The 24344-nt window shown below is 40.3% G+C and overlaps 1 protein-coding gene across 5 annotated transcripts in view; it reads left to right on the top strand.

Annotated features, from left to right (window-relative positions):
- Nucleotides 1–24344, top strand: part of Esrrg (estrogen related receptor gamma) — a 635772-nt gene that overhangs the window by 117772 nt on the left and 493656 nt on the right. Inside the window, exon 1 of one of the 5 annotated variants that reach the window (XM_008834813.2) lies at nucleotides 14914–14963. The exons of the other annotated variants lie outside the window; for them this stretch is intronic. The gene's annotated coding sequence lies outside the window, so the exon portion shown is untranslated. Of the gene's footprint in view, nucleotides 1–14913; nucleotides 14964–24344 lie in introns of those variants that run through there. 5 annotated transcript variants of the gene reach the window in all.

Genomic DNA, 24344 nt, shown 5'->3' with positions numbered 1-24344 from the left:
TGTGTATGTATGTGTGTGTATGTGTGTGTGTGTGTGTGTGTGTCTACAATTTTGCATGAAAATGAAGAAGCCAGAGACTGACTTTGGATGTTTTCCTCTATTGCTTTCTACTTTATTATTATTATAAATTTTATTTACTTTGTTAATTTCATGTATGAATGCAATATAGTTATATCACTCTTCCCCCTTCCCTTCCAGCTCCTCCTGGATGGCATCTCCCACATCCTCCTCCCAACTTCATGTCTTCTCTTTTAATAACCCATTGAGTTCAATTAATACTGCCCATATGCACAAGAGAGTAGGGCACCATCCAGTTCCAGAAGCAATTCAGCTACAGTACTGACTGGCTTGGTCTTGTACAGGTCTTGTGTCAATAGCATCAGTGGTTGTAAGTTCCCATACTGTACTTTTTGAGACAGTGTCTCTCACTGATTGACTTGACTGGGTGGTCAGTGAACCCCAGGGATCCTCCTTTGTTGGCCTCCCAATGCTGGCATTCCAGGCTCATGCTGCCACACCTGGCTACTGCGTCTGCTTTATCTTTTGAGCTCTGGATTTACACCAGGGTTTCTGACTGAATGGCAGTGGTATAATGATTGGGTGGGGAGAGGATTCAGCAACAGTGTATTTATTAGAACAAGGACAGACACAACAGCCTGTAAAAGCAAGACTGTTGTTAGAGTGCAGGATGGACTTGGAATACAATCAGATATATTTTTATTCTTTAGCATACATTCATTGATCCAGCACTGCTCTGGGCACTGGGATACAACAGCCTTTGGCTATATACAACTTATATTCTAGTCCAACAGTAATCAGAGGAGGGTAATGAACTGTGTGTCTGACAGGATAAAAAGAAAAACTCAAAGGAACAAGAGGGACACATGGTTTGGGTTGTAGCTTTACATAAGTGAGTGACCAGAGGTTCCACCAGGAAAGTGACCTGAGGAAGTCATGTAGTTGTTTGATCTGTTTGGGGTGTTCAGGTAATGGGAACAGCATTCTGTTCCCATAATGGCATGAGCATTCTGGGGAAGGACTTGTCTTGCATGCCCAAGGAAACGGAGGTTGGTAATGGCACTGCAGTGCTGTCTGTCAAGAGGAAAATAGAGGTGATGTCTGAGAAGGGGCATGGCCAGCGTGGGGTCATTGCCAGAGTAAGGCCATTAGGTCAGTATCATGGCTTTGATGTTTACTCTGAATGGGATAAAACCATTTATAGAATTTCAGAAAGAGAAGTTTCATGTTGCACGTTGTTAGAGCAGCTGTTTGAGAAACCCAAGTGGTTTGGGCAGAAGAAGGGTAGTGTGAGGGAGGCTGATGTTAGTGTGCAGGCCAAAGGGGATGGTGACTTAGGCTCTAGAGGTTGATATGGAGCTGGTAGATTCTAGATATGCTCTGAAAGTTGTGCAAATAGGATTTAGTCATGGTTTTGATATGATGTAAGAAAATCTTGAAAGCAGAGACTCTCATCCTACAACTTTAAAAACTTTAGACAAGGGCCTGGGGAGATGGCACAGTCAGCAAAGTGCTGTACAAGCATGGGGACCTGAGCTTGAGCTCCAGCACCCATGTAAAGAAGCCAATTGTGCACTATCATCCCAGCACTGGGGAGGCAGAAACAGGAGAATTCTTGAGGCTTGATGGCCCACCTGTCTCACTGAATTGGTGAGCTATGGGTTGAAGGAGAGACCCTGCCTCAAAATACATGGTGGAGAGCAACTGGGGAAGACAGCGATATTGACCTTTTCCCTACATATTCATGCACAGACATGTATGTACACCTCCATACACATGTCCACATGCACAAATATGTGTCTACGCATATATAAGTTCTAACACTAGAATATCAATTAGGACACCAGAAACATGTAAGCACCTGGACTCCACTCTTGGGATTAAAAATCTTCTATTTGCATTATTTTAAGTGAACACATACCCTGGTGATTATTTCATTTTTCATATTGCGTGAGACTTGGTGGTATCCAGTGCCTTGGTCAAGCTTGCCCAGTCAAAGGCAGAGCACACAGTGGAACTCAGGCTTTCTGTGGGCTTGGCTTCCTCAGTAAGTGCTGGGTTCATAGCTTATACATCTCAGCATCTTGGTCCTCTGAGGAGCTGAGTAAGTGTGAAGCATCTCTTATACTGTTACTGGGTACCTGTTTATCCCTTGAGTATGTTACAAGATAAAACTGTTGATCTGCAATGAAGTCTGTTTGCCCTTGAACTTAGTATTCATCTGTCCTGGTAATAAGTGGTTATTTTCCCCAGTTTTGGCTACGTTTCTTCATCCGTTGACTCTGTGACTCACTGGCAGTTGTCTGTGGTTTCAAGCTGCTCCTGAATTTCTAGACTAAAATGACACTGATTAGTGTAACCAGTGGTTATAACCATGACAAGTCCAGCTTGCAGTTGCTAACCAGCTGACACATCATCCCAGTTACTGTCTCACACCTGGCAATGTGTTAGCTGATCAAGCCCTTTGGCAAGTTTAGAAAGATTGGCTCACCTCTTGATATGATAGGTGGATGAAGAGACTTTAAGCATCTATTCATGGAAAGTGGCCTAAATAGCCAAAACACAGAACAAAACCGACCAATTTAGTTCATCACACGTAATGGCATCAAAACACCTTAACCTCAAAATCATTAGTCTTAAATATCTCAATCAATATGGATTCTCTCAGAAATCAATTTGCTGCTACAAATATGATTGTTTAATAATTCACAAGCCATGGGCCTTCAGGCTAGAGAAGATGAGCACAGCAGAAGGGACAGAGGTGGCTTTGCCTCAGATAGGATTTCAATTAAAGGAGGACAGAGTCTATGAGATACACTTTAACGGTAGCCGTATCTGTCTTTTACGTCTGTGTATTTTGAGGTATGTGTCCTACTGGGGAGAGATCAAGTTAGTCTTGCTTCATTGTTCATTTTCAGATCCGAGTTATTTAGTTATTTTCCTGAAGTATCATAAATATTTTATTAAGGCAAACCATTGCAAATTTCGGTTTTACTTACTAGATTAAAAACAATAATTTTAAATAGCTAATGACTGGTGCCAACTACAGGAACATTCTTTTCTGCAGTCCTGGGGAGGAAGGACAGATGGATCTGGTAACTCTTTCTTGACTTTCCTGTTTGGTATGAGAGAAAGGGCATATTATTTGACAACTTTTGCCTGCGAAGGGACGCTTGCCCCATGTCACCGGTTTTGATGACATAAATTAGCAATACTTATAATTTGTCTCACATGTAACTTCATAACATACTGCTTACTGTGAATATGTTTTATTTGGGCCTGCCTCATGCCCACTGTCCTACCGTTATATAGGGTGTGTGTGGTATTCACTAATGTTGCTTCTAGGTCATGCTTGGATTCTTTTTTCCCTGTCTGTTCTCAATTCAGTGTCTCTGGCTCACGAATCTCTTTAAACCATTGTGAGAACAGAGCCATTTTCTCTCAGTCAGTGTCTGAAACGCTCTTCTGCATGATTTCATAGCAGAATAGGTAACTTGGAATGAGGGCTGCTGGGGTCACTGCTGTACATCAGGAGGATGGCCTGTCACCTGAATGACTTGGTTCTGCCCCCAACCTGGGCCACACCCCCATGTAGGGCTGGGTGACCTCTCTGTCTATTTGCATAATCTTCCTTCCTTAGATTTATCCTCTGTGCCTGGGTCAACAAGCGGGGCTCATTAATAAACATTTATTGAGCATCAACAGGGTGTTATCCCTTCCCTGTGGGCTTGGAATTCACAATTTTGGCTCCCAGCAGTCACCTCTGCCCTGATTTTGAGAAGAGCAAGTTATCTAAGCAATTGAAAGGACATTCAAATATTTGTGTACTTCAAAGGGAGGTAGTCCTTCATCTAAAACGTCCTTTTAGATGGTCAAAACTTCTAAATATTCCATTTCTCTACTAAAGTAGACTGAACTCTGAGTTTCTCGGATTCAGATAAGCCATGATAAGGTTAAAATATTAACATTCGCTGATAATAATTAGATTCTCAGGTTAAGAGCGTATGTTCAGGTAGGTGTGAGGACTGGAGAGGAGGAAAAACCCTCATGAAAATAGAAGAACATTGTCAAGGTCATTGGCATATAATTTTTAAAGTCATTTGGGCTAGGTGGCCATTGTGCTAAAAATGTGATCAGTAGGCAAAGTTGAAAACGACAGGATGTTTTGGGGATGTGCGAAGCCTTTTACTGAAGCATGATAAATAATTGAAAATGCCTTCAGCAAATTCCTGCTTTAATGGGAAAATACTTTGTCATGCAGCTTTTCAATTAGTATTCACTAATTCAAATTGGTTTATCATTTAGCCAACTGCACATTAGATTTTTTAGTGATGCATTTTCTCACTTTCATTTTTATTTGTGGATTTTCCAGGTGATAGTCAAACTTGGGGAGGGGGGCTGCTGTACTGTCTTTCCTGGTAGTTCTCAATATTTTAAAACAATTGATAAAACACCTAAAGGATTCTAAGAAGGTGACAGTAAATAGGGCTTTGGCCGAACCTGCCCCTGGCAGAAGGTGAGTGTTTCTAACTGTGAATTAAAATCTGGGGCCCCTAGGAGGGAGGTGCTGATCTTTTGTTCCTCCAAGTCTTCCCTTCAGGTTCAAGGCTCTCCACACCCATGGGTTCTGTAAGGCGTTCTTTATCTCAGATGTAAATTCTTGCTTTCAGATCCCTATGGAAGGTCTAATAGCTAAAAATGAGGCTTCTCACACATCAGCCGGTCAATCAATTAGGTATTTATTAAGTACTGAAGGTGAACTCATCATTGAATTAGATAAATCATTCTAGTCAGTAGAAAATAAAAGAAATTTATCTCCATATGGGTTTTTCCATTTGATGAAGGAGAAAAACAGCCAAGAAAATAAAGTAGCCTAGATGCCGTCAGGGACAGACAGCCTGAGCATTTATTCATTCATAGCTCCATAGGCCAGCTATGGATAGAGCGATTTCTAATGTTTATATTTACCAGCTTCCTTACCATTTGGATATAAATTCTATAAAAGTATTAAATTTTATCTGTAGTCTATCTTCTTGGCTTGGGATAAAAAGTGGTGTGGAGTAGATAGAAGATGGACGTATGCATGAATGAATGAATGACTAAACCTCAGTTCACTTAAAAAGATCTCCCAAACAAGGTGATAGAGGTTCTGAGATCCGAAGATCCAGTAGAATCTAGTGTAGGAAGAGGAAAGAGTGGAAGCAAAGAGACAGAATCCTTTCTGGATGAGGCACAGAAGATAAAGCACTTTTCATTAGCGACCCCCTCCCCCATGATCTGTGTAGGCATGAATCTAAGAGAGCATACACAAAACCTTTATGAGCAAAATTGCATAACTCATGAGGGCTGTAAGAAATCAAAGAACGTAATAAATGGGGCATTATTCTGCACTGATGGAAAGGAATACTCAATATTACCAGTGTGTCACTTCTTCCCAAATTGATCCATAGACTAAATGCATCCTCAGTCAAAATCCCAGAAAGTGACTCTGTGATGTTGACAGACCAGCAGTTGATAACACTGAAAGAGAGAACCGAGTTGGGGAACTGACACAAGACGTACCTAGAAATGCACAGAAACCAAGATGATATTGGGAAAAGAATAGATTTGGAGAATGATCAAATGGAGTAGAGACTGCAGATGTACATCTAGAAATCCATTGATCTCCAACAAAGGAGCACAGGTAATAGAACTGGGAAAAGGGAGTCTTCCATAAGTGCAGCTGGAGCAGCAGACATTCATGTGCAGAAGGTGGGCCTGCATTCAAATCTTATACTGTTTAAACAATATTTTATCTTTTATATGTATGAGTATATTACCTGCATGTGTGTAAGTGCACAGGTGTTGTGTGATGCCTGTGGTGGTCAGAATAAGGTGTCGGATCCCCTGGAACTGGAGCTATGGATGGTTGTTAGCTGCCACATGGATGCTGGGAATTGAGCCCAGGTCCTCTGCAAGAGCGGTTAGTGCCCTAAACCACTGAGTCACCTCTCCAGCCCCCAAATCTTATACTTTTCATGAATATTAGCTCAAAATGTCTCAAAATGCATAATTACAAAACTCCTAGAAACATGAGAGGAAATTTCACTGACCCTAAGACCCTTTTATATGTCTTCAATAAAATTAAAACTACTTTGCAAAATTCACTATTGTACAAAAGAGTATAAGAAGACAACCCAGTAACTGGGAGAAAAGATTTTCAAGAGATGTATCTGATAAAAGATTATTAACTAACATGTACAAAGAACCTTAAAAATCTAATAATAGGAAGTCAAATTACCCAACTGAAAAAAATGTACAAAAAAATCTGATGCCACCAAAACAGGCAGACAGCAGTGGATGAATGTACAAATAGATACTCAACATTCTGTACAATGAGAGAATCTCAGATTAAAGCAACAAGGCCCTGTTTAGGAAAATTCAAATCCTCACATTGGTCTCATTGAGACAGATCTGTACTTGGCAATGTTAAGGGCCATGGCTTGAAGCACAAATAGGACCAAGCAGAGGGAAATGGAGGTGGTAGGGGTAGTTTCATTTTAGAATATACCCATTTTCTATTATAAAAGCAACTACCCTATATGGGGTGGGTGGGTCTTGGCAACTGATGGCCATTTGTTTACAGTATTCTATAGTTCAGTGGAATTTGCAAGATATAATTTTAGAGGTAGAGGCTGGTCTGGGTTTGCTCTTTGCAAAAGTACACTGAAGTTCCCTGGGATCTCAGGAGATGAGAAGTGAGTTCTGGGAAAGTGAAAACATGGAGGAGAATCCTGTGGCGTGGTGTGGTGTGATGTCCAAAAAATTGAGTGTGCACCCGTGGAAGACATACACCTTCCATGGCAAGTTCCTGCTCTCTTCACCCCTGATTCCTGCCTAGGAGCTGACTGTTGGAGTTAGGGATGTGGGAAGAGCACTGTGGGAATAGAATGACCTCACCATGTTCATAGAATCGATGTGTGTGGACAGCCTGGACCACTCTCTGGGGGCATTGTTTCAGGCAGAATAAGGACATGTAACATGTCTTTACCAAAACTTTGTCCTCCCACCAAATTCTTTCCTTGGCAAATACATCTCATGGTCCTGTGACTTCAGATGTAAACTGCATGCTGCAGTGTCCACATCTTGGAGCTGCTGAGAAATGCAAACTCTCAGTCTCCACTCTCCACTCCGGATTTGCTTAATCTGAATCTTCATTTTAACAGGACCTGCAGATACTTTGTTAGAACATTGACCTTTGAAAAGACAGATCTAGAAGGCCCATTTGAGACTGGCATGTTACAGCTGAGGAAGAGCCATCTCTCTGTCCCCAGCCTGTCCCTCTGTGCTCCCTATTCCCAGAACCTTCCAGTATCTCAGAGTGCTATATGCACCCTGACTTGGTAATATTCTTTAAAGTAGTGGCTGGCTCCTCTCAGGCCTAGGAATACATAGAATTGAGTGATCAGTTCCTGAAAGGGTGAATTTATGTCTGAAGAGGGCTCAGAGCCAGTTAGGTAGGGAATTCCAGAGGGATGTGGTAGGTTCAGTAGCAGGGTGTCAGCCAAGGTCAGCATATACCCTGGCCCTGGAGACTTTCATGCATTGTAGCACAGCCACAGGTGTATCTGCTAAAGTGTACGGCCCGGGTAAGACCCCTTCTTGTCCTGGTATGATGGTCTCACTAGGAAAATGAATCTTTTTCTTCTTGTGAGTTTATCCTGTCAATGACATTCAAACTAGGATTTCTCCAACCAAGTTAGTGATGAATAAATGGAAATTTTCATTTGAAAGTTCTCTATATATTGAAAACCATGAAACTGCTGGAAAACAGCCAGGGTCATAGAACACCTTAGGGGTTGACAGCTCAAATTGAGGTCTGAATTTCATGTCATTCTGGATGGTTTAGAGAAAAGATGTGTCTGAAGGATTTAGGGGATTAACCCTTGGCACGGAGACGCTTTGGATGAGGGGGAGGGACAAAGACGTGCATCTCCTCAACTGTATGACGCCTGACTTGCATGTCCATGGTTAATCAGAAGCTAGCTCCCCCAAAAGATATTTTGTACCTTCTTTCAAAATCTGACTCTCCATCAAATGGAATTTCTTTGGGAAAAAACCTAATGAAATGTGATTAGTGCAAATGTCTGTGAAATTTATTGTACTATTAAAATCCTATTGGGTCTTTGTTTATGAAATGTATTTTTCTGTATTTGAGGTTTAGGAAGGCGTGATAATGAGGCTGTGAAGATTCATGGCCTCTCTTCTATGGCTTAATTTAGGCTCTATATCAAATATGTAAAATAACATTATATCTTCCCACCACCTCTGTGGATCATACATTTTGTTATTATTTCCCTGCCAGAGACTTTTTTTTTCTTCTCTTCTTTTATAAATACAGAACTAATAGTAGGAACATTTTTAATATAGACAGCCATTATCTGGACCAGAAAGAAGACCAAGTTCAGAGGACCAGCTCTCCTTCCAGATCTACCTCTAGCGGCAGGTAGCCATGGGGTCATGCTGAGTGTCAGTCACCACCCTTCCGTCTCTACACACACTTTTGTAGCAGGCGCTAGTCCATCCCATACCGCACTTATCTGAGCTTCCTATAGCCCATGAGCCTCTAAGCAGAGTTGTGGGTCTAGAAATTGACATAAGAAGGCTCAGGAAGCACTTTGATGCAGGGTGATGAGGTTGGTAGCCTACCTGTGACTTAAGGCAGCAAAGTCCTTGCTACAGCTTCACAGGCCATCCTTCACCCCTTCCACGTGCAATTCTCGGATTTGTTCCATGTTTTCTTTCTCCCTGCATTGCATCAATGATTTCACATTGTGCTACAATCAAAAGACCCAAACCTTACACAGAGCCGAAAAATCTTGTTTGACTTTCAGCACGTCGCACCTCTTCTCTCTCCCTGGTGTCCCTGCCCCTAAGGCTGCCTTGTTCCCCCTTTTTAGATCTTGGATTCACCTGGCTTCTGTTTGGCACAGAATCTGCATACCTCCCACAGTATCTACTAGAAAGCTCTAGGACCTATTCTGTCTAGCTGATGTGTGCTCTTCCCTAAGAAAATTGCTTCACTTTCCTACCCCCAGATAGGCTTGTTGGACTCCTCTGTACCTTGACTAAACACTTTCAGATCATCTGTTTTCATGATGTGATTTTGAGTCATGCCCACCTTGCCCATGAAGCTGAGATTCCCTGAGTCCAAGGCTGTGTCTGTTTCCCAGCATGTACCATGGAGCCCTACATAGAGGCCTTATACAGCCCCTATTTGTGTGTGTGTGTGTGGGAGGGGAATCCATGATCACAGTATGCTTTTCCTCTTCTCTAACACACTCTAAAGACAGCCTGCATAGTTTAACATTTATCATGGTGTCATTAAATGACTTCTATAGGTTGGAGGCTTATTTTTAAAAGCTTCATTTGGGCATAATGGTGGGGGAGAGACAGGTCCTCATTCAACTTCTGCAAGAGGGAGACGCCTGTGCCGAGCGAGATAGCTTGATGCTTTAGATTCCTTGGGGGCCTCAAGAAACATGGTGTATGTCTGCCTTTAGAAGACTTAGCTGCTTAATGAACTTCATTAACTCTGAGCCAGATTCCGGGTGGCGGCTCCTCTATTCCTTTACTGTGGGGCAAGACCGATTTAATTTTCATAAGCAATGATGGTTTCTTACCTCAGAAAGCATCTCTGTTCCTCTTTCATCATCTGTGCTGTTGTCTGGATGCCTCTCCAGCCTTAGTGCAAGTTCCTTTCCCTATAATTTAACAAACCCATTTCCTTTCGTTCTCTCCTCAAGGAGAATCTGTTTTGATCATTGTTCTTTAAATAGACAAATCACATTTATAGAGTGCCTTGCAAAGTGCTTTAAGTACATCACCTCATTACATTTTCGATCGAGTCGGTATGTTGAATATCATCTTCTCTCCTTTCACAAAATGGCCCGGAGAAATTATAGAAAGTATTGCGGGGCTTGTGGGTTCTGCATAGCTGGGTCTTGAATCCAGGTATTTGGGCTACTTTTTCAATGTATCTTTTTATTGAATTTTTTGTATTTCATACAAAACATCTTAGTCATCTTTATACTCTCTCCTCTGTCCATGCCCCCTGTAACCTCCCCCCACCAGCTTTCATGCATTCCGTCATACATGTTAAGGCCTATTGAGTCAAGTTTGTGTACCCAGATGCCCCTCAGTGCAGTTTCATCCATTGGAGTCTAGCCAACCAATTTAGAGTCTCTCCCTTAAAGAGGATCAGCTCTCCCTCACCCAGTAATAATCAGCTGCCAATAGTTCTTTGGCTAATGTTGGGCCTGGCTGCCCATTTACCCAGTTCTGTGTTGGGTTTTTGTCTGACGGAGTTTGTATGAGTCTTGCCATTTCTGAAGGTTCATGTGAGCAAGTTACCAGAAGTGCATGATCATAAGGTGTTGGGTTTGTAAGCTGCAAGTTGTCTTCATAATATCAGAAGCTACTTCCTACATGCGTGGAGAGATGCTTGGCACAGTTCTTCCTCAGCCCCCTCACCATCTCTTCGGTTCCTGTATGTATATAATTCTGGGTTACTGGTCACTATTTTCCACACCTTTGTTCATGTTCACTGTTCTCTGAGCTCCAAGTCTTTCACGGTGATACTGGTTCTGCAGCCCTGAAACAGAGCATCTTTCCAGACAGCTTTACAACAATTCAGTTTCGTTGATTCCTATGAATGCCCTTCCATTACTTACACATCCTCCTATTTTGCTGGCTTTGTATTTTAGCAACAGAATTTGTTATCCTAATAGTTACTTTTACAATTTAGTACCAAAAAAAAAAAAAATTACTTGCTTGGGGGAACCTGCTATCCAATGGCTGAGGCAGCAGATGTGGGACTTTACAGACTAAATTTGCAGTCTGAGATGTTTGTTCACACCTTTTCCTATGCCTGCTCTCAAGTGGGAGCAGGTTTTTAAACATTCACAGATAAGGGAATTTTAGGCGCTTGGCTGCACTAAACCGAGTCTTCTTGGAATGAAGACAGAGCAGAAATCAGAAAAACGTAAATACTACTAGGTTCCCCAGGTTGGGAGAAACAACCAGATCACCAGCACTGAGTGATGCTCAATGTCCAGGCTTCTGCTAAAGGTCCCAGCCTGCCAGTATCTTCCCATCTGTGGGAAAGCAGGTGTTTCCAGATTTTTCCAAGTCCCTTCTTTCATCTCTCTACTTTTGCATAATAACTCTTCTTTGATACAGGATATCATGTAACCCAGACTGGCCTCCAACTTACCATGTAGCCAAGGAAAGACCTTGGACTTCTGATCCTCTTGCCTCATTTACTGAGAGCTGGGATTACAAGCATGTACCAGCATGCCCATTTATTTGGTGCTGGGACTCAAATCCAAGGCTTTGTGAATGCTGGGCAAGGCCTCTACCAATGGAGCTGTGTCCTCAGCCCTGTGTTAGTTATGGTTATGTCATGATGACTAAATACCAGACAGAAAGAATCTAAGGACGATGAATGTTGTTTTGACTCACTGTTCCGGGGATGCAGTCTGTCGTGGTGGGGGTGGCACTGGAAATTCCCTGCAGTTGCTCCTCATATGGCACTAACCTGAAGCAGAAGCATGCTGGGATATGATGCATCAAGACCTACCCTTAGTGGCCCAGTTCCACCAGCCATGCCTCCCTCCCCAAAGATTGCACAGGCTCCTATACCAGTTCCACCAATGGACTATCCAAACACATGAGCCTATAGAGGGTGTTTCGCATGAAAACTATAACAAATTCTTCCCATCCCTTTGTGTTGTTCCATAATTGAGAATTAGAACAAAGCTTAAAAATTAGACTTTCTGTGTAAGGTTGGGAGAAAAGGAGAAGAAAGCATTCTCTTTGAGGTATATGAACTATGTCACATTCAACTATGGTTTTAGAATCACCATCAAAAATTTTTCCTATGCAAAATAATTGCAGTGATGATCTTAACACAAGAACCCCATTCTTTTGAACTGAAAGGGCTGCAGTAAAGATTGTGTCACAGTTTATTTTGTGTGTGCGTGTGTTTTTTTCTCTTTTAGCCAAATGGTTTTCAATAGTAATTACCGAAGTGTCAATGACCTCCTCATTCAATTGAATTAAAAAACTTAAATGAAGTTTTACTGGTATCAGTCTTTGCTGTCATACAGGTAATTTAGACCGAGTTCCATGCTACAACGGTGCCACCTATGGTTAGCAGCTTTTGTCTGAAGCGAGGTCGAATTTCACTTGTATTGCAACAAAGAACTATCTAAAATAAAAGTATGCAATAGTATATTTTGTAGCTCTGCTTTCCGGCTCTAAGAAGAATTAAATAAACAGTAAAAATAAGGTGCCGAGGTTGTAACTATTTGGGAAGTTAAGACTATACTTTAAAAACAAGTTCTTTTTTTTTTTTTTTTTAATTTTTTTGAGACAGGGTCTTCTTGTAGCCCCAGCTGTCCTGGAACTCACTATGTAGACCAGGCTGGCCTCAAACTCACAAAGATCCACCTGCCTCTGCCTCCCCAGTGCTGGGATTAAAGGCATGCCCCACCACGCCAGGCTAAAAACAAGTTCTTAATAACAGATAGATGCTGTTTTCTCTCTTCTAAGCATCTGTGGCTTCTCTTTATTTTCTGTAGCATATCCTTTGATGAAAAGAATGTATTGCTTATACTTAGATTGAATTTCTCAGTCCTTTCCTTTATGGTTGACTCTTGGGCTTTTATAAGAATAAGATTCGTTTTGATGACTAGACAGCCATAAAAATATTCATGTACATTGTCTTCAAGTTTTAGAAGTTTGCTTTTTACAGATTTTTAACGCAGCTACAATTTGATGTACGCTGAGTTAGCTAGGGTTCCTTTTAAGATTAATCAATTGTCTTGGCACCATTTACTGAAGAGTTCATCTTTTCCCCATAGATCTGTAATTTTCCCTCCTTAGACACCAAGTTACCATCTGTGTGTTCCTGGTACTAGCTCTCTGTGATTCTATTGATCCATTAGTCTCTCATTGTATAAATATCATGCTGTCACATAATAGCTTTATGATTCACTTTGATGGCTGATGGAAGAGGTCAGCAGGAAGATGAACCAATAAATGTGATGTGCCCATACAGTGGAGCACAGCCATGGGCATGGCCATGAGTGATTCGCCGTTTAATGAGGAAGCAAAACTAACCAGGAAGACTGTAGGCGAGAGGGTGCTATCTCGAAAGATCACACAGAAGTAAGCAAAAGGATATGTTCTTGGAGTATATTTGTGTGATAAAGCTACTAAGGGAATCAAAGAATAGTATCTACACGTCAACAGAAGGCATTTTCTCCAGATGAGTACAGATGGGGTGGCTCTGGGTGCCCCACAGATGTTTCAGTCTGCTCACTGCTTCTGTTGGAGTGGAGATGGGAGAGCTCGTTTGAATTCTACACCTCATACCAGGCTTGTGTGGTGCACGGGTGCTCTTCAGTTCACTGTGCAAAAAGAAGATGGGATCACTACATACATCTACATATCATCGGAATTTTATAAAAACATGCAGGGGCCTAGAATTGTTTTCATTTTGTGTGTATTGCATGCCTCTTAAATGTTCTACTTCTCATTTAAATGAAGTTTACACAAATCTCTGTATATGTGCATTTACAGTATTAAGGCAAAATGATAAAAGAAGGTTGAAATTCTGACTCTAGGACTGACTCGTGATAGGATGTAATAACTTACTTAAATAATTTTCATTTCAATCTAATCTGTAGCATGGGAATGTCCCCTGGGGAAATTTGTAAGGATTTACATGTAGCTGGCACTTAGTAAGTAAAGGATACTTTATCCATTTTATTATTATTTTACTGACCAGGACCTTTATGCATAAGGTATTCATGCAGAAGATTTCATTACTCTTCTTATTGGTGTAACCAAATACCTGGGAAGAAGCAATTTGAAAGAGGGAGGACTCCTTCTGCTTTATAGCTTTGAACAGATACCGTCCATCATGGAGGGGAAGGCATGAGGTCAGGAGCAGGAGGCAGCTGGTCACATTTTTGTCTGCAGTCAGGAAGCCTAAAGCCGACAGGAAGTGGGGCCAGGTGATGCAACTCCAAGCCAGTGACCCACTTCCTCCATCAAGGCTTCATTTCCTAAAAGTTTTAAAAATGGTGCCACTGCCTGGGGACCAAGTGTTTCATAGACATGAACCTGTGGGGGACATGCCACATTTAAAACCAAATAGAGTGTATGTGTATATAATTTTCAAATTTTGTTCTTGAGAGTATTTGGAAATAAATAATGGATAAAAATTGTTTATATAATTGACAAAAATATTCTAGATATCTAATCTTCTCAATACTTTAGGAGGGTTAAAAGTTTAAGATTGGGAATCAGGAATGAACAGGATAGTTTTAGAATGAATGGATAAAGGTTCTTGCTCTCCTAGAGAACAACTTTAGTGAGGGAAGATGAAGGGAAAGAAGGTTAGAGGGGAAGGAAATACAAAATAACTTTTAAAATAATCACATCATAATGATGCTATGGAGAAAATAGAATGGAACTTGCTTTAGAGAAAACTGAGGCTGTGTTTGCTTTTATATGCAGAATCTTCCAGAAGGGCCTAAAGGAAATGAGGGAACATGCAGGTGGGTGTCTGGGATGAGGACTTTCCCAAGATGCTTTCAAGCTATCATGATGGACCGCTTATGGACTTAGAGGCTGAGATGTTGGGAACAGGCTGAACAGACCTGCAGGATGAGATCAACAGATTGTGCTGTGCTCTAGTGGAAGCGTCAAGATTGAGACTTTCACTAGAAGATCCAAATGCTGCTGGACTGCTTTGCACAGAGGCAAAATGATATCTGACATATTTTTTTAAAAGATTGCTCTTTAAAAATGGACTTGAACAGACACATTATAAAAGGAACTATACAAATGGCCAATAAGCATGTGAAAACATGTCAAGACCATTGTCTATCATGGTAAGGTGAATTAAAATCACAATAAGGGCCCATTTCATTCTTATTAGGATAATACAACAAAGAGATGTACAATTAAAACCATGTGGACAATAGCCAAGTAGCTGTAATTATGGATTGAGGTCTGAATTTAAATCCGTGTGTGTGTGTGTGTGTGTGTGTGTGTGTGTGTGTGAAATCAAATATTTCTACCATGTCAACCCACAATTCCTCTCTTAGGTACCTAGCTATGAATACATAGGTGCACAAACTGCCTTGAAAGAATAATGTAATGTAGCTTGCAACAATAAAGTGATAATCTTGAATCTTCATTAGCAAACACCTAGCAAGCTCTGGCATTATATATGCAACAAGACACTAATCAATAGAATCCTATGAGCTACCAAGATTTCTACTGACATTGATGAGTCCTGTAAATGTTATGGTATGCAAAAAGAAAGCTGTCTCCCAGCCCCACAAATCAGCTGTATTCTCATTCATGTAAATTTTTAGAATGGGAAGCGAACTTGGATCAAGGCCACTGCGTGCTTTTGTCCATCAGAAGATGGACCTGACCATATCACAGGGGAAACTTCCAGAGTGAAAGAAATATCCTCTACTTGACTGTGATGGCTTTGAGAATGTATACATTTGTAAAAACTCATCAAATCTTACACTTTGAGTTATTGTGTGTGGTGTATGTGTGTGTATGCATTCGTGTTTATGTGCCTGTGCATGTGGGTATATGTGCATGTGTGTGCACATGCATGTGACAGCCAGAGGTCACTGTTGCTTGTCTTTCTCAGTCCCTCTCCACTTTAATTTCTGAGACAGGGTCTCCCACTGAACCCATAATTTATTGATATGGGTATTCTGGCTGACTAGCAAACCCTAGGGAATCTTCCTGCCTCTGTCTCCTCAGTGTTGGGATTATAGTCATACCCAGCTTTTATATGGATGTTGAGGATCTGAACTCAGATCCTTATGCTTGTGTGACAGTTTACTGACTGAGCCATCTTCGAGGGCCTAATTTTTACACTTTAAAATGTATATATTCTATTGTAGGCAGTAATTAATAATTTTATTAGTAACCAACAGCTTTTATTTTAAAGAGGAAAGTCCTGGAACTTTGGCTTCTCTATTAAAGATAGGTGTGTGGGGGTGGGCAAAGTTGGACACAATGAAAACACTTGAGATGCCATTGCAGAGGTCTAGGAGAGAGATGATGGTGGAATAGAGCAGAATGGTAAGGAAAAGATGAGACCCAGTCCAGTCTAAGTGTGTTTTGGAAGACATGTGTGAGCAGTGTTAGAGAAAGAGGATTTTATGCCTCTGGATTTTTCATTCCAAGCAACTTGAAAATGGAAAGTACTGGGAAAAATAGATTTGGTTAAGTAATGAGAGTAGACAGAGCCATTTTGTAAATATTCATTTGAGATATATGTTAATATCCTAATGAATGTGCTGAATAGGAAAATGGCCAGATGGGTCCTGGGCTCCAAGCAGACCTGTCAGCTGAAGTCAAGCTTTTGGGAATTGTTAGATATTCAAAACCTACAAAGATTAGCTGTGGGGAAGGAGTGTTGACAGATAAAATACTGAATTCTTAGACCTCCTTTTTTAACATTTAAGGGATAAGGAAAATGGGGGGCAATCCATAGAAATGGAGGATCCGGCTCTGCAAGGAATTATCAGAACCTAGACAAGACTTTCCCACATGTAGAGTCTTTTGTTCATGGCGAACCATGAACTTTGATCATAGATAGTACTTTGGTCATAGTGATATGGTGCTTTCTACAGCCTGTTTACAGTCTTGAACTCCTCATCACCTGTAGGATTAAGAGTGTCATTTCAAGGCTTGCGAATACTAGGACTTTATCCACTTTTTTAGAAAAACTTTTTTTCTTTTGTTTATTCCTTGACTGAAAGACTTTAACAGGTAAGGTACTGACTTCACTTGGCTTTCAGAACTTTATGATTTCCTGTGGAAAGACTTGGGGTTTCTGTTATCTGTGACTGAGTTGCTAGGCCTGGGAAAAGCTAACTCCTACTGGATGTTTTAATCACTTTTCTTGTTCTGACCTGATGAGAAGCAACACTAGGGAGGGAAGGTCTGCTTTGGCTTACAGTTCTCAGGGAAACAGTCCATCACCATGAGAAAGACATGGCAGCAGGAATGAGAGACTGCTGGTCACACTGTATTCACAGTCAGGAAGCAAAGACAAGCAGGAGGTAGGGATAAGCTCTAAGACCTACCTCCTTCAGCCAGGCTCCACCTCCTAAAAGTTCTACAACCTTTCAAAACAGCACCACCATCTTGACACCAAGCATTCAAACATCTGGACCTATAAAGGGACATTTCACATTCAAGCCACAACACATGGTGACCTTATTTCCAGTGTGGCAACATAGGGCAATCTTTTTTGAACACATCTTAAGAGATTCACATTTCAGTTACATCCAGCTCCTCGTACTATTGCCAGAGCAACTCCAATGGTGTGACTGGCAGATGAGCTGCCAAGTTCCCACATGCTCAGGCAAGATCACTAATGCAATGTCACAACTTCTCCTCTGCCTGTCAGCTGGCAAGTGTCTTAATTGAGGAAATACAGCATACGCGTGAGCAGGAACCATAGCCACTTCTGTGCAATAGCCTTGGAGTTCGGATGCATACATTTTATATAATGTAGAGTGGAGTAGGTCATTGGAATATGGTTTAGCACATGGAATGCTCAAGGCATGACCTTTCACTCATTTTATATAAGATCCCTTTATTCACACATGCCTAGATCAAATGATAAGGAACTTCAGAGTGCTTTATATAGAAAACTGCATAACACATTCTTTTCTTGTTTCTCTGGAAGGGGTCAAGAGTCTTCATCTTAATTTAAGCATCAAGATGTAGGACTAGAGATGCTGTTATATATAGTGAAGCTGACTGAACTTGGTTTCCATGGCTCTAGTATGGGACTAGTCAGTTGAGTATCTGCAGAGCACAGTCTGAGGAATAGTCACTAAGACTGTGGGAATACTTCTTCAGTGGAGAGAGTCTATACTGCCATTTCCAACATGTTTCATAATGCCAAGGATTTTTGGGAATTCTTTGGGAATTTGGGGGGAATTTTTTAAAAACCATGGTGTCTTGAAATTTTGAAAATTGCTGATGAAGCTAATGTTAACAAATCTGTTTATCTCAACACTTTTTAGAAAATTTTAACTTTTTTATTGTTTGTGTAGAGGTAGGGAGTGGATATGGGCTTACAAACATTTTACAACACACATGTAGAAGTCAGGAGACAACCCTCAGGAGTGGATTCCCTTCTCCCATCATGTGAGTTCCAGGGGCTCAGGTCATAAGACTTACACAGGAAGAATCTTTACCCACTGAAGCATCTCTCCAGTGCTTGCCTTTATATATGTATATATATATATATATTTTTTTTTCATTTATTATTTTAATTTTAATTTATGTGTATGAGTATATTGCCTACATGTGTGTCAGTGCATCCATGTTATATAAAGCCTTCAGAGGTTAGAAGAGGGCATTGGATCCCCTGGAACTGAAGTTATAGACGGTTGTTAGCTGGCAAATGGGTGCTGGGACCCTATCCGGGTTCTCTGCAACAGCAGCCAGTGCTCTTAACTGCAGAGCTATCTCTCCAGCTACCTCAGTGCTTGTCTTTGAAACACTCTGAGGTAAGTTGTCATGGTATAGCATGACTTATAAATGAATGAACCTAGGTGGTCATGGATTGATATCCAACACTAATGTCTCTTCCTTTTAACAACTGAGGAACAGGTAGAATAATGGGGCCCATAGAAAATCCAAAGTAATACTAGCATAGTACAGCATCTGACTTGCTCTTATTTTACATAGGCTCTTTAATGGGTTTTCTTATTACTGTTAAGATTGTTTTAATTGTCCTCTAAATGAATAAATCATGAATGATGAACCTTGCTATTATTTTTAAGTGTTTACCTCTATATTACAAAGGGCTCATTCATTGTGCTAAGTATTTTAAAATTTTTTTAATGTTTATGTGTGTGTGTGTGTATATGTGTGCGTGTGTCTATGTGAGTGTATGCCACAAGTGTGCAGGAGACCCCAAAGTCCAGAGGAGGGCATTGTATACTCTAGAGCTGCAGTTACAGGTGATCGTGAGCCACCTGCTGTGGGTGCTGGGAACTGAACTTGGATCTAGTGGGAGAATAGCAAGCATTCTTACTACTGAGCCATCTCCCCAAATGCCACTGTGCTATATAACTTTAAATAAGATGTGAAAGATATTTGAGCTGACTTTTATAATATTTCAAAAGAATGTTTTCATTCTTTCTGTTTTGTACGTGGAGCTTTGCCCATCCAGCTTGCTGATTTATGATGACATCACTTCCTTTCACAGACAGCACTGCTATGTCACTGTACCTGAAGTGGTGGTATCAAAAGGACATGTACAATAATTATGTGTCTAGGAGACCATGCTTCAGGTCAAAGAAAAGCAACCTGCGCTGAGAGGGGGATGGAATCTAGGCAGAGGGACAGAAGATAGAGAAAAGTAAATCTCTAAAATATGGTCATTAGCACAAGAAACTTTACCCTCAGCATTTTTATATCCTGCTTTGGGAAATGAAAAAAATAATGAAAGGGTAAAAAAAAAAGCCAGCAAGGCTTTAAAACTTTGCACTGTTGCATTACTAAGAAAGGTTTTAGAAAACAGAGGGGTTACATAAATGGAAACAGGTGCGGTCTTGCAGAGGTAACTGTTCAGCATATGTAAGTGCAGTTGGAAAATCATTGTCTCATGGAGGATACTCGAAATTGGTCCCTAATGGCCTTGGTTTTTGTCGTATGGTCTTGATTATAAGGCTAAAATTGCATTGCCATGCCTTTAGTGTGAACGAGATGGAGAGATAATTATTACGTGCACTGAATACCATTCTTCATGGGGGATCCAGGACATCCTCCAGTCACCGTAGCTACCATTTCCGCTGGCTGTCAGAAAAGCTCAGAGTGGCCAATTCATCACTGTCCTGGTGTGGGGGAGAGCTGGAATTGGGCCTTGATGGTGGGATACCCATAGTTCCCATTCCTATGCATATGCAAATTGCAGACACACTGAGGTAGCCAGTGCAAGTACTTGTAAGGCATTAGTGGAAAATAGAGGTCAGAAAATGAAACAGTGTGCTCTGTAGACAGCTCAAAGCTCTGGGTGGGATCCATGGGCTCATAGCTCTGCTGAAGCAGCAGGAAAGTCTGGGGCTTGCTTTGAGATGTGCCAGGAAGTTTGAAATAATGACAGTGGGAACTGTCAAAGAAATCCACACAAGAGGAAGATGGATGGTTTTAGATGCCTTAAGAAAGAAATAGTTTTCTGTTTGTGGTGGTGATGATGACGATGATGATGATGGTGACAATGACAATGATTTAAGACTGGATCTTCTTGTAGCTCTGGCTGGCCAGGAACTCACTGTGTAGACCAGGCTGGTCTTGATCTCACAGAGTTCAGTCTGCTTCTGCCTCTTGGGTTCTGGGATTAAAGGCATACGCCATCACACCTAGCTTGTGAATATTATTTTTTAACAATCTTTGCTCCTTGTATATAATGATACTAGCAAAAATGCCAGCTGCTGCTGAGGATGAACCTCATGGCCACCTAGGAGCTGTTCTTACAGCCCTCCTGGCATTGGCTTGGGGGTGGGGTGCCACCATGAGGCATAAGAGCAAACCTAGTGCTTTGTTCTGAGTGGCCTACCCCAAGGTTACTGAGCACAACCACACACCTTTATCATGGGAATGTTTATTATGCATCCTGCCCTTACAAGGCTGTGCCTGGTTTTCCCCATGCAGCCTTTTGTACAATGTGAACAGTTACCTATAAGGACCACTATTATTCTTTGCTGAGCCTTGAACCTGGAGACTAGGACTGAGGGGAGAACGAAATCCCACTTTTCTGAAGAATGAATCCAATCTGAAAGTCAACATGAACTTGAGAAAGTCTGCATCCCAAATCAGCGTGAGGAAGGCTTCTGATTACGATTGTAATTTGCCACTCAAATCCCCTTGTGGGTGTTGGAAGGGACCCTATTTAGCAGTTACACAAGTTGATTGGTTAGATTTGTCCAATCATAAAGCTGATACACGGTATTAGTTTAATTATTTTGATGTAGAATTGTATTTAAGATAAAAAGTAGCCAAAACATTAAGCAATTAAGGATTAGGGCTGGTCAGATGGCTCCGTTGGCAAAGGTGACTGCTTCCAAGGCTGATGACCTGAGTTTGATTCCTGGGATTCACACAGTAGAAGCAGAAAATTGACTCCTTCAGATTGTGCACTGACTTCCATGTGTGCATTGTAGCATGGTGCCTACACACACATGCACACACAATAAATAAATAATAAAAGAAATGTAGTAATTTTAAAAATTAAAAAAGAAAACAATTAAGAATGGGTGTTTCTTTGTAAGTCAAAGTGGAATGTAAGAGAACACTATATGTGTATGTGATATATTCATGTATTTATGTGTGTATATTACATTTGTGTATTCTTGTGCAAAAATACTCATCAAGGATCAGAAACCAGTAACAGTTGATTTAGTATATTTAAACAAGCTTTTGTTTTATCTACTACACACAAAACAAGGTTCTCCCATCATTATGCTGTGTAGTATTTAAATCTTGGATTCCAGGCCAATCAAATATGAGAGTTACATTCTTTTGGTGCTGTTTTTAGCTTTTATTTCTATCCAAAGTTGCTAAATTAGTAGCATTTTATGAGTCCCTATTTAGGTCTTTTAATAAGAAGCAGAAGCTAAAAACAACCCGACCAAGCCGTTGAAGTCTTATCACAAGCCAGTAAGATCAATAAGCTAAAAAAAGTATGAAAAGTTTTTGAGTGACAGCTTAAAAATGGAAAATTTAAATATATATCGCTGCCTTCTGCTCCATTGTGTAATGCATAAAGTCCATCTTTGGCAGTGCATTTCTAAGCAGTCAAGAAACTGATTTATTAGTATCATCAGATTTGTGTTATGTTCCACACTGTAAACTAGGCTCAGAGCAATGTGTTTATATTAAGGCATTGACTAGGAGCTGCCACCTAATACTGTTCAAAGTGTGGTTTCCTGGGTATAAATAGTAGCATCAGTGTGGACACTTGCTGCATCATCTCAGTCCCTGTGTATTGCTGAAAGAGTGTGCTGCTGGTGACAGGCTCTAAAACATGAAAAGTAGATACAAGGGGCTCTGCATGGATGCTGCTCTTGTTTCTTCTCACTTTTGATCTGTGGAGATGGACAGTGCTGTGTGCGTAGACCCAGACACAGTGTCCATTTAAGGGATATAGCTAGAGCAATTCAAGTCTTTGTTTTAAACCTTCTCATTTCTGGTGATCGCTAACTTTCAATTTGATATCATCATCAACATCTTGTGAAAGTTCTATGACCTTTCATTAAGGGAAGGTTCTACGTATTAGAAAATACACATATGAGACATCTACTGAATATTCCACCCAAGCACCAAGGAATATACTTTCTATTCAGTGCCCCTTGAAACGTCCAAAATTGACCATATACTGGGGCACAAAACAAACCTTAACGAATACAAAAAGATTGAAATTACTCCGTACATTCTATCAGACTGCAATGAAATAAAGCTTAAAATTAGCACTGGAAAAAACCCTAGTAACTACATGAACACATAGAAATTAAACAACATACTCCTGAATGATGAATGGGTCAAAGGAGAAATTAAGAAAGAAATAAAAGTATTCCTGGAACTAAATGAAAAGAACAATACAACACAACAAAACCTCTGGGACACGGTGAAAGCGGTCCTTAGAGGGAAGGTTATACCTCTTAGTGCCTACATTAAAAAATCAAGGCCAGCCTGGTCTACATAGTGAGTTCCAGGCCAGCTGGGGCTACAGGGAGACCCTGTCTCAAAAAGACCAATAATAATAGTAATAATAATAATAATATAAAATAAAAATTAAAAATTAAAAAAATCAGAAGACAAATAAATGATTTAACATTGCAACTCAAGACACTTGAAAAGCAACAACAAATGAAACCCAAACCCAGAAGACAAGAAGAAATAACAAAAATCAGAGCAGAAATTAATGAAATAGAAACAAAGAAAACAATACAAAGAATCAATGAATACAAGAGCTGGTTCTTTGAAAAGATAAACAAGATTTATAGACTGCTACCCAGTTAACCAAAAGAAAGAGCACCTCCAAATCAACAAAATCAGAGATGAAAGGGGAAATATCACAACAGACACCAAAAAAGACCCAGAACATTATAAGGGAATACTTAAAACTATATGCTTCTAAATTTGAAAACCTAAAAGAAATGGACAGGTATCTAAAAGCATGGGAACCACCAAAACTAAACCAAGAAGAGATTAACAGCTTAAACAGACCCATAACACAAAAAGAAATTGAAACAGTAATAAAAACCTCCCCACTAAAAAAAGCACAGGACCAGATGGATTTACAGCAGAATTGTACCAGACATTTAAAGAAGATCTACATCCATTACTACTTAATTTATTCAAAAAGATTGAAATGGAGGGAGAACTTCCAAATTCCTTCTATGAAGCCAGCATCACTCTAATCCAAAGCCAGGTAAAGATACAACCAAAAAAGAAAACTATAGACCCATATCCTTAATGAACATAGATGCAAAAATTCTCAACAAGATACTTGCAAACCGCATACAGACACACATTAAAAAGATCATCCACCATGATCAAGTTGACTTTATTTCAGAGATGCAGGGATGGTTCAATATGCATAAGTCAATAAACATCATAAATCATATAAATGGGCTCAAAGACAAGAACCACATGGTCATCTCAATAGATGCAGAAAAGGCTTTTAACAAAATTCAGCATATATTTATGTTCAAAGTCATAGAGGGAAATGGACTGGAGGGAACATCCTTCAACATAATTAAAGCCATATACAATGAACCCACAGCCAACATCATTCTAAGTGGAGAAAAACTCAAAGCATTCCCATTGAAATCAGGAACCAGACAAGGTTGTCCACCATCTCCACTTCTCTTTAACACAATGCTTGAAACTCTTGCAAAAGCAATAAGACAAGAGAAAGAAATTAAAGGAGTAATAATTGGAAAAGAAGAGATCAAATTATCCCTATTTGCAGACGATATGATATTATATCTAAGAGATGCTAAATATTCCACCAGAAAACTCCTAGAAATTATTAACATGTTCAGTAAAGTGGCAGGTTGCAAAATTAATCTACAAAAGTCTGTAGCCTTTCTAGATACCAATAACAAGCAACCAGAGAAAGAGTACATGGAAACACTCCACTTCACAATAGCTATAAAAAAATAAAATAAAATATCTCAGAATAAATCTGACCAAAGACATTAAAGACT

Source organism: Nannospalax galili, unplaced genomic scaffold, assembly GCF_000622305.1.
Source record: "Nannospalax galili isolate Female #2095 unplaced genomic scaffold, S.galili_v1.0 scaffold657, whole genome shotgun sequence".
NCBI classification, from domain to species: Eukaryota; Metazoa; Chordata; class Mammalia; order Rodentia; family Spalacidae; genus Nannospalax; species Nannospalax galili.
Note: the sequence above shows the minus strand (reverse complement) of the source record. Positions and strands in the feature narration are given on the sequence as shown.